Source organism: Phyllobates terribilis, unplaced genomic scaffold, assembly GCF_046119375.1.
Source record: "Phyllobates terribilis strain yellow unplaced genomic scaffold, ASM4611937v1 Scaffold_271__1_contigs__length_2588678, whole genome shotgun sequence".
Lineage (NCBI taxonomy): Eukaryota > Metazoa > Chordata > Amphibia > Anura > Dendrobatidae > Phyllobates > Phyllobates terribilis.
This window is the reverse complement of record NW_027363031.1, coordinates 1480044-1495398: the sequence shown is the minus strand read 5'-3', so window position 1 is coordinate 1495398 and position 15355 is coordinate 1480044. Positions and strand designations below refer to the sequence as shown.

The window sequence follows — 15355 nt, the reverse complement described above, 5'->3', positions numbered from 1 at the left end:
TCCCAGTAAGGCTCTGCTCACATTTATCCTGTGCTCTGCGCTGAGCACTTACACCAGAGTTTCCGTGTAAATCTCTGAAATACATGATTCAGCCGGAACCCATGACGGAAGATTCCCTGTAATGAGACAGATATAGGCCACTGTGGACGCCGTCTAGCCTGGGATCCCACGGTGTCATTTGTTTTAGGCGTGCATAAAAGTGCGGTTGGCCACAGTTTTGTGCACTTCTGAAAAAAAGGACACCGCTACACAGAGGCCAGACGGTGTCCAGAGTAACTCTGCTGCCTCATTACAGTGAATGGATCCTGCAGGGGTTTCATCTGAATTACATCACTTGGAAATTTAGATGGAAACCCCGATGTAAGTGCTCAGCCTAGAGCGCCGGATAAATGTTACGTAAAATGTTCCCAATAAAAGCTTCAACTCAGTCCTCAAAAAAAGCTAGTCCCCACTCAGGTCCGTCATCTGTTAAAAATATAAGGGACTTCCAAGTTACTGGTAGCAGAAAGGCTCTGGAAAAGCAAAATGACCCTTGCCCCCCAAAAGAAATTCAGAAAATTTTGTGCTCCCAAATCCAAATGCCTATTCTACAATAATTTGTTCTCCAATTGTCAAATAGCACTCTGTCCCCCCCAGATCTCACCGTATGGCTAAGCGGTACGATACAGCCACATATGGGGTATTGACACTTTTAGAAGAAATTGTGTGACACATTTTGGCACCATTTTTACCCATTGCCCTGTGTGAAAATGTAAAATCTGAGGGTAAAACATTTTTTTGTGGTAAAAATATAATTATGATTTTTTCACTGCCCAATGGTATAAATTTAAAAATTAAAAAATACTCACTACTTCCCTAGATGAATTCCTTGAGAGGTGTAGTTTACAAAATGGGGTCATTTGTGGGGGCTTCTGCTGTTTTGGCATGTCAGCGACTCTTCAAATGTGACATGGTGTCTGCTGCCTATCCCAGCCAACATAGCGCTCCTTTCTCTTCCGAACCCTGCCGTACACCAAAGCAGTGGTTTTCCCCCACATATGGGGTATCGGCGTACTCAGGAGAAATTGTACAACAAATTTCATGGTGCAATTTCTCCGGTTATCCTTATGATAATGCAAAATTAGGGGATGAAAAACATTTTTTATGGGAAAAATGTGAAAATTTTATTTTCACGGCTCAATATTATAAACTTCTGTGAAGCAGCTGGGGGTGCGAGGTGCTCACCACACATCTAGATAAGTTCCCTAAGGAGTCTAGTTTCCAAAATGGTGGCACTTGTGGGGGGTTTCCACTGTTTAGTCACATTAGGGGCTCCCCAAATGCGACATGGCGTCTGCTAATTATTCAAACAAATTTTACATTCAAAAAGTCAAATAGCGCTCCTTCCCTTTCAAACCCTGCCATGCGCCCAAACAGTAATTTGCCTCCACATATGGGGTATCAGCGTGTTCAGGAGAAATTGCACAACAAATTTCATGGTGCAATTTATCCTATTACCCTTATGATAATGCAAAATTAAGGGATGAAAAACGGTTTTGTGGGAAAAATGTGAAAATTTTATTTTTACGGCTTAATATTATAAACTTCTGTGAAGCAGCTGGGGGTGCGAGGTGCTTACCACACATCTAGATAAGTTCCCTAAGGGGTCTAGTTTCCAAAATGGTGGCACTTGTGGGGGGTTTCCACTGTTTAGTCACATTAGGGGCTCCCCAAATGCGACATGGCGTCTGCTAATTATTCAAACAAATTTTACATTCAAAAAGTCAAATGGCGCTCCTTCCCTTTCAAACCCTGCCATGCGCCCAAACAGTAATTTGCCTCCACATATGGGGTATCAGCGTGTTCAGGAGAAATTGCACAACAAATTTCATGGTGCAATTTATCCTATTACCCTTATGATAATGCAAAATTAAGGGATGAAAAACGGTTTTGTGGGAAAAATGTGAAAATTTTATTTTTACAGCTCAATATTATAAACTTCTGTGAAGCACCTTGGGGTTCAAGGTGCTCAGCACACATCTAGATAAGTTCCCTAAGGGGTCTAGTTTCCAAAATGGTGTCACTTGTGGGGGGTTTCCACTGTTTAGGCACATCAGGAGCTCTCCAAACGCAACATGGTGTCTGCTAATTATTCAGACAAATTTTACATTCAAAAAGTCTAATGGCGCTCCTTCCCTTCCGAACCCTGCAGTGCGCCCAAACAGTGGTTTTCCACCACATATGGGGTATCAGCACGCTCAAGAGAAATTGCACAAAAAAATTTGGGGTCCATTTTTTCCTGTTACCCCTGTGAAAATAAAAAAAATTGGGTCTAAAGTAACATTTTTGTGAAAAAAGTTAAATGTTAATTTTTTTTTTCCACATTCCAAAAATTCCTGTGAAGCACCTGAAGGGTTAATAAAGTTCTTGAATGTGGTTTTGAGCACCTTGAGGGGTGCAGTTTTTAGAATGGTGTCACTTTTGGGTATTTTCTGTCATAAAGACCCCTCAAAGTGACTTCAAATATGATGTGGTCCATAAAAAAATGTTTTTGTAAATTTTGTTGGAAAAATGAGAAATCGCTGGTCAACTTTTAACCCTTATAGCTCCCTAACAAAAAAAAATTTTGGTTCCAAAATTGTGCTGATGTAAAGTAGACATGTGGGAAATGTTATTTATTAACTATTTTGTGTGACATATCTCTCTGATTTAAGGGCATGAAAATTAAAAGTTTGAAAATTGCAAAATTTTCTAAATTTTCGCCAAATTTCCGATTTTTTCACAAATAAACGCAAGTTATATGGAAGAAATTTTACCACTATCATGAAGTACAATATGTCATGAAAAAACAGTCTCAGAATCAGGGGAATACGTTGAAGCGTTCCAGAGTAATTACTTCATAAAGTGACAGTGGTCAGAATTGAAAAAATTGGCCCGGTCACGAAGGCAAAAACAGGCTCTGGCGCGAAGTGGTTAATCTAAGGAATTGGCCTGCCGGTATTGACCGAATCATTGCTGGAGGATGTGACGAAGATGCCAGCAGTAGAGAATTCACCGCTGTATCTTTACGGAATAGAGTGGATTGTAAACAGTTATGGGCATCCCTATATATCTTCACATCCAGGAAATCGATGGAGTCCGTGTCGTATTGATATGTAAGGTGAATGTTTAAATGATTCTGATTCAAATCATTCATAAATTGATGTAATTCTTTAATGGTCCCCTGCCAGATCAAGAATATATCATCTATGTATCGCGTCCAAAAAAGAACGCGGTCCATAGATGGATACTGATCTGACAGGAATAGGTCCCTCTCCCACAGCCCCAGGAATAAATTAGCATATGCCGGTGCAAATGCCGCACCCATTGCGGTACCCCGGAGCTGTAGGTAGAAGGACCCATTGAATAGAAAAAAGTTATGAGATAGGGTGAACTCTAGTAGTTGGATAATGAGATCACTCATATCCGTTGTGTTGGATGAAGACTGCAGAAAGAATTGGGTAGCCCGTATTCCATCTGCATGGGGAATATTGGTATACAATGATTCTACATCACCTGTTACGAGAATGGTATCCCCATCTATGTGAAGCCCATCTATTTTCCTCAAGAACTCAGAGGTGTCTTTGGTAAAAGAAGGTAGTGATTCTACCAGCGGCTGCAGTTTGGTGTCAATGAATCGATTTACATTTTCCAGGTAATTCCCTTTCCCTGAGATAATTGGTCTCCCTGGTGGTGTTTGGCAGTTTTTATGTATTTTTGGTAAAAGATACAGGGTGGGAATGGAGGGTTCACTGACCTGGAGTGCTAGATGTAGTTCTTTTGAAATGACTCCATTGTCCCTAGCTATTTGTAAGATAGAGGAGAGTTCCGTCTGATATTTTATTATGGGATTAAAGGTTAGTTTCTTATAGCATTCCACACTTCTCAATTGGCGGAAGGCTTCATCCTCGTACATTGATTTAGGCCAGATCACCACATTCCCACCCTTATCAGCTGGTTTAAACACCACATCTGGCAACTTACGCAGCCGCTGGAGACACTGTCTCTCATCTCTAGTCAAATTATCTAATGTTGGGTAACGTGGAATTTTCTCAAAGTCTTTGCTCACCATTTTAACAAATACATCAATGGTGGGACACGTAGATAGGGGTGGGAATTTCTGAGAGCGTGGTCTAATAGAGGAAGGGATCTTACCCCCTATCGGACTGTTATGTTCCTCCGCCAGTTCTTCCAGGTTGGCTAACGCCTCCTGTTCCGTCTCTGTGGGAAATAAACAAAAGGCGGCCTCATCATGGAAGTATCTTTTAAATAGTAATTTCCGTGCAAAAAGATGGAGATCTTTAATGGCCGTAAACCTATCGAATTGTGCTGAAGGGCAAAACATCAAACCTTTATTCAACAACGAAATCTCCTGCTGGGAAAAAGAGTGAGAACTTAGGTTAATTACCTTCAAGCTGCCTCTAGATTCTGGTGAGTAGTTATAGTTGCGCTTGTTAGGAGGGAACCGTAACTCGCGTTTCCGTTTTGGAGTAGATACAGAGACGGAAGAGGAGGCGTCAGATGCCTCGCTGGTCGGCGGGTTTGATGAAATAGATGGGGTGCGATCCCTAGTTAGGCCCGGGGGAGTAAGTTTCTTCCACCTATATACTCTGCCCATCGAAAAATCCCTCTGGTCTCTAGTTAGTTTTTTGGCATGGTTCGCCTGGATGTCCTTTACCCACAAGTCCATGGACTTATTCATCTGTGCATCAATGGAGTTAATTTGATCCACAGATAAATCCACTTTTGCATTGGAGACCGTCTTTTCAAGGGATTTATCAATCTCATTGATGGACTTGAGATTGAGTTGTATCAATAACTCCATAAATCTCTTAGATGTGTCATTACACACTTGCTCCCAATCCCTAATAAAGTCCTTATCTTCAATCAGAAAGGATGGTATGACCCGTACCCTAAGGCCTCTAGGGATCAACTGTTTCAGAATGTAATTTTCAAGGAAAGCTTTATTCCACCAAAGGCGTGTCCTTTTTAACAATAGGTTCCTAATTACGTTAGTAGCTATATCAACCTGTGAACCAATAGAATCCAAAGCTGCAGCACCACTGTTACCAAAAACTTCATTAATTTGTCCCTGCCAGGATAGTTCCCTGGCTTTTAGGTCCATATTCAGAGTAGACGGAGCCTGTGCAAAACACAGTAAAATTATCAGATATATACAACACTGAATATAACAGTATAAGACACTGATCATATTCAGACCCGCAAATCAACGGGCCGGTAAGTAATCGTGTACTTATTATATGGACCAACGTGAAATGGCAGACCATTCGGTAAGACACATAATATAAGAGAACCACCGAATGATAGGTCCAATACAACAAAAGCAATTCAAAAATACCTTTATTCAAGTTATGGTTAAAGTGACACTACATACACAAGGAAAGCCGCATTATAATAGTCATACAGCAATGTTATAATATATACTGGACTCTAAGATATATAGATGAATAAGAATAGATAAACATCAAGCAGGTTAATACATGGAAGGAAGGGGACAAACAGAAAGGGGTTATATCACCGAAATGGCAACTAAGAAAACATGTGAATGGCCAAATCATAAATATATATATATGTACATGGCAGTGTGGAGAGGAAAATTCCCGTGTGCTCCATGTCATTTAATAGTACATATACCCCATGCTTATCCATACAGTCCAGAATAATCAGTGTGTAAGCCCAAATATAGAGTGTATCTACCTGCACAGAAGTCCAGTGTGTATAAATGGCATCAAGCGGCGCAGCCCCGACGCGCGTTTCGGACACACGTCCTTCGTCAGGGGGTAGCGTCCATATGAACCAGCACGTATAAAAATACTAATGTGACCAATCGGTAAGCACCGGGTGTCCTACATAATTAGGATCGCCCGCAATTAAGCTCCAAATTGAGGCGGGCGCATACAGCTGGTTATCCGCCGGTGTATACAGGCAGCGCTTGATGTGCACGCATGCGGCGGCCGGAGGGACCGGAAGTCGCGGGCATCGCGTCATGCATCAGCCGACGACGGGAACACACGTGACCCGGGTCACCTGATGCATAGAGACACGTGACCGCAGCCTCACGGAGCACAGACGGCGCATGCGCGCAGCGCTTACCCGTAGAATGGGCATCAAATTGTCCTCTGTATCCAAGCAACCACGGGAGATCAGGAAGCCAGAATGGAGAAAGGAACACAAGAGGAATAAGGATCACGCAGATAGAGACAACTCGGGGAATCAGAGTGACAATAAGTAAGTGTGAGACTAGTGAAGTGACTGTGCAAATCATACAAATATAATCATATGTTATGTATATACACATCGACCACAATGGGAGATATGCATAGAGAGGAAGAGGGATAAAGTGAACATGTGCTATATATCAAAGACCTATAATGGCCAGTTAAAACATTAAGGTGTGTGTGTATATAGAGTATAACACAGTGTATATATCCATATTTGAATATATTTGCGTATACATACATATCAAATATAAAGTGTTTACGTGCAATAAATAGAGTAACATGAAAAAAAGGGGGGGGAAAGAAAAAAGAGAAGAGAAAAAAATATATATATAAAAGATATATATAAAAAATAAAATAAATTTTTTTTTTTACATATAAATATATAGATAGATAGTAAAAACAATCAGATAATACATCATCATACGTATGGAAATAATATACAGGTGAGACATTCTATCCCATCAAGAAAAAATTATATTTTTATATATAAAATATATAAAGAAAGAAAAAAGGGGGAGAGGGGAAGGGGGGGAAGAGAAGAACAATATAATAACGGCTTCCAATCTTCAATCCCGAAATATGTCATAACACTAGGATCCCACTCCGATGCTAGATCAAAGGCCACATCAGAAATAAACTATAAGAGGGGAGAGAGAGTTAAAATTACTATCATATAGAAAATAAATAAAAACATGTTAAAAACAAATTAAAAACAAACAGGCAGGTTCAAGGACTAGATTGGTCACAGAAATGGAACGTAACTCATGTTCTCATTGAGTCCCAAAGGACAGACAGTTTTCAATGTCCAGATCCATCTTGTTTCTAATTGGGCCAGACGTTTACTTATCTTACCTCCTCTAATGTTAGGTGGAACCATATCAATCCCAATTACTCTAAGTAATGAGGCGTCACATCCGTGAAATGTCTTGAAGTGTCTCGGTATTGTCTTCAAGAGCGATGGATCATTGATTTCTTTTGCTGCTATAATACCAAGAACATGCTCGCGTATCCTAACCTTTAATTGGCGGGTAGTTAATCCCACATAGATTAATGAGCATGGGCAAGTGGCATAATAGATCACTGCAGTTGTGGTACATGTAATGAGGTGTTGGATATTATATATTGTAAGTCCGTCCGAGCTTTGAAATGTGTCGGATCGCACCACATTTGAACATGCCACACATTTACCACAGGGTCTACAGCCTTTGAGTGGTTTCACTTTAGACATAAAAGTTGTTCTTTCATTGGTATAGTGACTTTTCACTAGATCGTCCCGTAAATTACGTGACCGACGAAAAGTGATATTGGGTTTCGGGCTCAAATATCTCGAGAGCACAGGGTCAGATTGTAGGATGGGCCAAGATTTGTTTAGAAAATAGCGCATCAGATTAGTTTGACCATGATACTGTGTGATGAATCTAACAGTTCTGTTCGTTGGCTGTGTCTTATTTGAATATAGTTCATTGTGTCTAGAGGTATGTTTAGCCCTATTAAATGCTCTTTTGACGGAGCGACGGCTGTAGCCTCTCTCCAAGAATCGCATCTTTAATATATCGGCCTGTTGTATAAAATCCGCATCACTGGAGCAGATTCTCCTTAATCTAAGGAATTGGCCTACCGGTATTGACATGAGTTACGTTCCATTTCTGTGACCAATCTAGTCCTTGAACCTGCCTGTTTGTTTTTAATTTGTTTTTAACATGTTTTTATTTATTTTCTATATGATAGTAATTTTAACTCTCTCTCCCCTCTTATAGTTTATTTCTGATGTGGCCTTTGATCTAGCATCGGAGTGGGATCCTAGTGTTATGACATATTTCGGGATTGAAGATTGGAAGCCGTTATTATATTGTTCTTCTCTTTCTCCCCCTTTTTTCTTTCTTTATATATTTTATATATAAAAATATAATTTTTTCTTGATGGGATAGAATGTCTCACCTGTATATTATTTCCATACGTATGTTGATGTATTATCTGATTGTTTTTACTATCTATCTATATATTTATATGTAAAAAAAATTTTTTATTTTATTTTTTATATATATCTTTTATATATATATTTTTTTCTCTTCTCTTTTTTTCTTTCCCCCCCCTTTTTTTCATGTTACTCTATTTATTGCACGTAAACACTTTATATTTGATATGTATGTATACGCAAATATATTCAAATATGGATATATACACTGTGTTATACTCTATATACACACACCTTAATGTTTTAACTGGCCATTATAGGTCTTTGATATATAGCACATGTTCACTTTATCCCTCTTCCTCTCTATGCATATCTCCCATTGTGGTCGATGTGTATATACATAACATATGATTATATTTGTATGATTTGCACAGTCACTTCACTAGTCTCACACTTACTTATTGTCACTCTGATTCCCCGAGTTGTCTCTATCTGCGTGATCCTTATTCCTCTTGTGTTCCTTTCTCCATTCTGGCTTCCTGATCTCCCGTGGTTGCTTGGATACAGAGGACAATTTGATGCCCATTCTACGGGTAAGCGCTGCGCGCATGCGCCGTCTGTGCTCCGTGAGGCTGCGGTCACGTGTCTCTATGCATCAGGTGACCCGGGTCACGTGTGTTCCCGTCGTCGGCTGATGCATGACGCGATGCCCGCGACTTCCAGTCCCTCCGGCCGCCGCATGCGTGCACATCAAGCGCTGCCTGTATACACCGGCGGATAACCAGCTGTATGCGCCCGCCTCAATTTGGAGCTTAATTGCGGGCGATCCTAATTATGTAGGACACCCGGTGCTTACCGATTGGTCACATTAGTATTTTTATACGTGCTGGTTCATATGGACGCTACCCCCTGACGAAGGATGTGTGTCCGAAACGCGCATCGGGGCTGCGCCGCTTGATGCCATTTATACACACTGGACTTCTGTGCAGGTAGATACACTCTATATTTGGGCTTACACACTGATTACTCTGGACTGTATGGATAAGCATGGGGTATATGTACTATTAAATGACATGGAGCACACGGGAATTTTCCTCTCCACACTGCCATGTACATATATATATATTTATGATTTGGCCATTCACATGTTTTCTTAGTTGCCATTTCGGTGATATAACCCCTTTCCGTTTGTCCCCTTCCTTCCATGTATTAACCTGCTTGATGTTTATCTATTCTTATTCATCTATATATCTCAGAGTCTAGTATATATTATAACATTGCTGTATGACTATTATAATGCGGCTTTCCTTGTGTATGTAGTGTCACTTTAACCATAACTTGAATAAAGGTATTTTTGAATTGCTTTTGTTGTATTGGACCTATCATTCGGTGGTTCTCTTATATTATCTCCCTGTTATAGTGGAGCAGTGACCGGCGGCTCCTCACATCTACTGTGCACAGACTAGAACAGGGATGGACAATTTCTGGAGTTTGCATGAAAGAGCTTCTGCGGTTAAAACAAGTGATCACAGATTCATGGGCTACACAGGATAGGTGATCACTTACTGATTGGAAACCGCACCGATTGGAAGAATGGATCAGTGGTCGAGTCGCACATGAGCTCCAGTCTAATGGGGAGAAAAGCTCCACATTCTGCCGATCGGTGCAGGTCCCAGTAGTCAGACCCCACCAATCAATAAGTTATCACTGATCCTGTGGAGAGGTGATTACTTGTTTTCACCGGAGAACCCCTGTAAGTCCATCTTTGACGCTCTGCTCCAAGTATTTCATCTCTAAGGCCACAGCCCCACTATCAGTATTCAGTCAGGATTATTCTCAGGAGTGGGAGCCAAAACCAGGTGAGGAACAATCAGAGAAAAGGTAGAATAGAAACAAGTCACCAATTCTGGATTTATCACCCACTCCTGCTTTTGCCTCTCACTACTGAGAAAAAATACTGACCAAATACGGATAGTGAAGCCGTGGCCTCATTGAAAAAAATCTTTTCCTAGTTAATCTCAGCGAGAACAAATGACCGCCATACACAACATAATCCACTATAACAACACCAATAATACCACATACAAAAGGGACAAATATCACCACACCATGACCAGACCACATATTACCACCACATAGTGACCAAATACTACAATACTGATCAGGAATACAAACCACAATACTAACAACACTGTCACTATACATATGAGCTCTGTATATAGTGTCAGTGTACAGGTAATACAGTGATCACCAGTGACATTATACACAGGAGCTCTGTATATAGTGTACAGGTAATACAGTGATCACCAGTGACATTATACACAGGAGCTCTGTATATAGTGTCAGTGTACAGGTAATACAGTGATCACCGGTGACATTATACACAGGAGCTCTGTATATAGTGTACAGGTAATACAGTTATCACGAGTGACATACACAGGAGCTCAGTATATACTATATAGTGTAAGTGTACAGTAATACACTGACTCACCAGTGATGTCTCTAGGTGAAGTTCTTCATCTTCGCTTTTCTTCATCTGGCACAGTCCGCCATCACTTCTTCCAGCCAGGAATCATCTCTGCAGAAAATAACACACAGTTATCAATAACTGATCTCTTTTAGAGCACATTCCCACTTTTCCCCAGGATTCTACACTACACCAGTTGAAGAAATAAAGCGACATAGTGGCGCCCTGCACAGTAACAGGACCCCCCTTTTGTCCCCTCTTATGGAAAACAGTTTCCTAAAAAGTAAATTATATTACAGAAGTAATAATGTCCCTAATTGGACTCTAAAGTAATAATGTTCCCCATTCGCCATCATAAACTAATAAAGTTCCTCAATCTGGCCCCTAAACAGTAATAAAGTCCCTTGTCCAGCGTGGCCACCCATCTATCCAACCTGACCCCCCCCCCATATATCCATTCTGGTCTCCATGTGTCCAGCCTGCCCCTCCCATATATCCATCCGGGCCTCCATGTGTCCAGCCCGCCCCCCTTCATATATCCATCCTGTCCCCCTCATATATGCATCCCACCCCACCCCATATATCTATCCAGGTCCCCATGTGTCCAGCTTGCCGCCCTTCACCTCCATGTGTCCATCCAGGTCCCCAACTTGGCCACCTTCACCTCCATGTGTCCGATCATGCGTCCAGCCAGCCCCCCCCTTCAGCCCCGTGCCTCCATCCATAAGTCTCCCCATGCGTCCAGCCAGCCCCCCCCTTCAGCCCCATGCCTCCATCCATGTCTCCCCATGCGTCCAGCCAGCCCCCCCTTCAGCCCCCTGCCTCCATCCATATGTCACCCCATGCGTCCACCCAGCCCCCCCTTCAGCCCCATGTCCCCATCCATGTCACCATGGGTCCAGCCAGCCCCCCCCCTTCAGCCCCATGTCCCCATGGGTCCATCCAGCCCCCCTTTCCGCCCCATGTCCCCCTCCATGTCCCCATGGGTCCATCCAGCTCCCCTTTCCGCCCCATGTCCCCCTCCATGTCCCCATGGGTCCAGCCAGCCCCCCCCATCAGCCCCATGTCCCCATCCATGTCCCCATGGGTCCAGTCAGCCCCTCCTTCAGCCCCATGTCCCCATGGGTCCAGCCAGCCCCCCCATTCAGCCCCATGTCCCCATCCATGTCCCCATGGGTCCAGCCAGCCCCCCCATTCAGCCCCATGTCCCCATGGGTCCATCCAGCCCCCCCCATTCAGCCCCATGTCCCCATGGGTCCAGCCAGCCCCCCCCATTCAGCCCCATGTCCCCATGGGTCCAGCCAGCCCCCCCCATTCAGCCCCATGTCCCATTGGGTCCAGCCAGCCCCCCCATTCAGCCCCATGGGTCCAGCCAGCCCCCCCATTCAGCCCCATGGGTCCAGCCAGCCCCCCATTCAGCCCCATGGGTCCAGCCAGCCCCCCCATTCAGCCCCATGGGTCCAGCCAGCCCCCCCATTCAGCCCCATGTCCCCATGGGTCCAGCCAGCCCCCCCATTCAGCCCCATGTCCCCATCCATGTCCCCGTGGGTCCAGCCAGCCCCATGTCCCCATCCATGTCCCCGTGGGTCCAGCCAGCCCCATGTCCCCATCCATGTCCCCGTGGGTCCAGCCAGCCCCATGTCCCCATCCATGTCCCTGTGGGTCCAGCCAGCCCCATGTCCCCATCCATGTCCCCGTGGGTCCAGCCAGCCCCATGTCCCCATCCATGTCCCCGTGGGTCCAGCCAGCCCCATGTCCCCATCCATGTCCCCGTGGGTCCAGCCAGCCCCATGTCCCCATCCATGTCCCCGTGGGTCCAGCCAGCCCCATGTCCCCATCCATGTCCCCGTGGGTCCAGCCAGCCCCATGTCCCCATCCATGTCCCCGTGGGTCCAGCCAGCCCCATGTCCCCATCCATGTCCCCGTGGGTCCAGCCAGCCCCATGTCCCCATCCATGTCCCCGTGGGTCCATCCAGCCCCATGTCCCCATCCATGTCCCCGTGGGTCCATCCAGCCCCCCCTTCAGCCCCATGTCCCCATCCATGTCCCCGTGGGTCCATCCAGCCCCCCCTTCAGCCCCATGTCCCCGTGGGTCCATCCAGCCCCCCCTTCAGCCCCATGTCCCCATCCATGTCCCCGTGGGTCCATCCAGCCCCCCCTTCAGCCCCATGTCCCCATCCATGTCCCCGTGGGTCCATCCAGCCCCATGTCCCCATGTCCCCATCCAGCCCCATGTCCCCATGGGTCCATCCAGCCCCATGTCCCCATCCATGTCCCCATGGGTCCATCCAGCCCCATGTCCCCATCCATGTCCCCATGGGTCCATCCAGCCCCATGTCCCCATCCATGTCCCCATGGGTCCATCCAGCCCCATGTCCCCATGGGTCCATCCAGCCCCATGTCCCCATGGGTCCATCCAGCCCCATGTCCCCATGGGTCCATCCAGCCCCATGTCCCCATGGGTCCATCCAGCCCCATGTCCCCATCCATGTCCCCATGGGTCCATCCAGCTCCATGTCCCCATGGGTCCATCCATGTCCCCATGGGTCCATCCAGCTCCATGTCCCCATGGGTCCATCCAGCCCCATGTCCCCATGGGTCCATCCAGCCCCATGTCCCCATCCAGCCCCATGTCCCCATGGGTCCATCCAGCCCCATGTCCCCATGGGTCCATCCAGCCCCATGGGTCCATCCAGCCCCATGGGTCCATCCAGCCCCATGTCCCCATGGGTCCATCCAGCCCCATGTCCCCATGGGTCCATCCAGCCCCATGTCCCCATGGGTCCATCCAGCCCCATGTCCCCATGGGTCCATCCAGCCCCCCCTTCAGCCCCATGTCCCCATCCATGTCCCCATGGGTACATCCAGCCCCATGTCCCCATGGGTCCATCCAGCCCCCCCTTCAGCCCCATGTCCCCATGGGTCCATCCAGCCCCATGTCCCCATCCATGTCCCCATGGGTCCATCCAGCCCCCCCTTCAGCCCCATGTCTCCATCCATGTCCCCATGGGTCCATCCAGCCCCCCCTTCAGCCCCATGTCTCCATCCATGTCCCCATGGGTCCATCCAGCCCCCCCTTCAGCCCCATGTCTCCATCCATGTCCCCATGGGTCCATCCAGCCCCCCCTTCAGCCCCATGTCTCCATCCATGTCCCCATGGGTCCATCCAGCCCCCCCTTCAGCCCCATGTCTCCATCCATGTCTCCATGGGTCCATCCAGCCCCCCCTTCAGCCCCATGTCTCCATGGGTCCAGCCAGCCCCCCCTTCAGCTTCATGTCCCCATCCATGTCCCCATGGGTCAATCCAGCCCCCCTTCAGCCACATGTCCCCATGAGTCCATCCAGCCCCCCCTTCAGCCCCATGTCCCCATGGGTCCAGCCAGCCCCGCCTTCAGCCCCATGTCTCCATCCATGTCACCATGTGACCAGCCTGCAACCCCTCCATATATGGATGATGACCAATGCTGGGAACACTCACCCAGAAAAACGTGGCTATTGCACTTGACTTGAAGTTGAAGCAGGGAGAGCTGTAGCCGGGGCCGGCAGCCTTGTTTCCAGGGTGATGGTGAGAGAGCAGAGTGCAGGTCACCGCATACTCAGCCCAGGAGCCGGCTTAAAAGGCCAAGAGAGCAGGAGAGAAGAGGGCGGTGCGCGGTGCTGGTGCGGTGTTACATACCCGGACGGGAGCCGGTGTTACAAGGCCAATTCCAAGGGAGCAGGAGCCGGGACTGGAGAGCAGAGCGCGGCGTCGGCGTATCGAAAACCGGCAGGGGAGCAGAAAGAGGAGAGCGTGACGTCAGCGTGTCACCTGACACCACACAACTGCCAGCCACCAGCGGGAAAGCAGAGCGCGGTGCGTGTCACCGCCCACCAAGATCACGTCCTCCTGTCATGTGACTATGCGCGTCACCCGCTGTCACCACTGAATAGTAGGAGCGCCGCACGCGACGCTACATTTCCTTCGGCTGCGCTTTTAAAGGGCCCGCACTTTTTAAGAGCCCCCGCTACCAATTCTCTCACTCTCTCATCGGGGCCCACCGGGAATTTGTCACACCAGGCCAGTCCGACCCTGCATGGGCCCATCAGGTAAAGTGATGGAATGAAGTTTTCTCTCCTCATGTTGAAAAATGACATTTTCTGCCACCTATTGATGAGAGAAAAAAAGTGATGAAGATTTACAAACTTCTAACATTAGTCAGTGAAAAACATACAGAACAAGGATGCAAATGGATCTTTTTTTGGCAATCCAATCATTTGAATGGGCCAGCTTTATCTGCAAATCAGATTACAATCAAACATGTCTCAAATTTCTTTTGTGAACCATCAGCATCAGAAAAGGTCCATAGACTATAATTATTATGTTTTTATAAGCAAAGAAAAGGAACACAATGCAAACTCTAAAATCAGACATTTAAATGGATGAGTTTGGTGGGCAAACAGGGTCTGACTGGAGCACCGGGACACTGAACGATTATCCGGTGGGCCAGGGTCCTTGGCAGGACCCTGAGCAGGACGTAGAGGGGGCCCACTGGTTTCAACTGAATGTACGTCCGAGGACATTTCATTAATGATCAGTATTGTAATATTCGGTCACTATGTTGTAATATCTGGTCCGGTCATGGTGTGGTATTTATCCCTGTATGTGTTATTATTTGGTCACTATGTGGTGTGGACATGGTGTGGTGGTATTTCTCCCTTGTATGTGGAATTATT

The 15355-nt window shown here is 46.3% G+C and overlaps 1 long non-coding RNA gene across 1 annotated transcript in view; it reads right to left on the bottom strand.

Annotated features, from left to right (window-relative positions):
* The window catches only part of LOC141219420 (uncharacterized), a 57413-nt gene extending 42953 nt beyond the window's left edge, over positions 1-14460 (bottom strand). Inside the window, exons 1-2 of the long non-coding RNA XR_012287896.1 lie at positions 14121-14460; positions 10667-10753 (exon numbers count right to left, since the gene is read on the bottom strand). This is a non-coding gene — a long non-coding RNA (uncharacterized lncRNA). The remainder of the gene's footprint in view (positions 1-10666; positions 10754-14120) is intronic.
* Between the last annotated feature and the right edge of the window lie 895 nt (positions 14461-15355).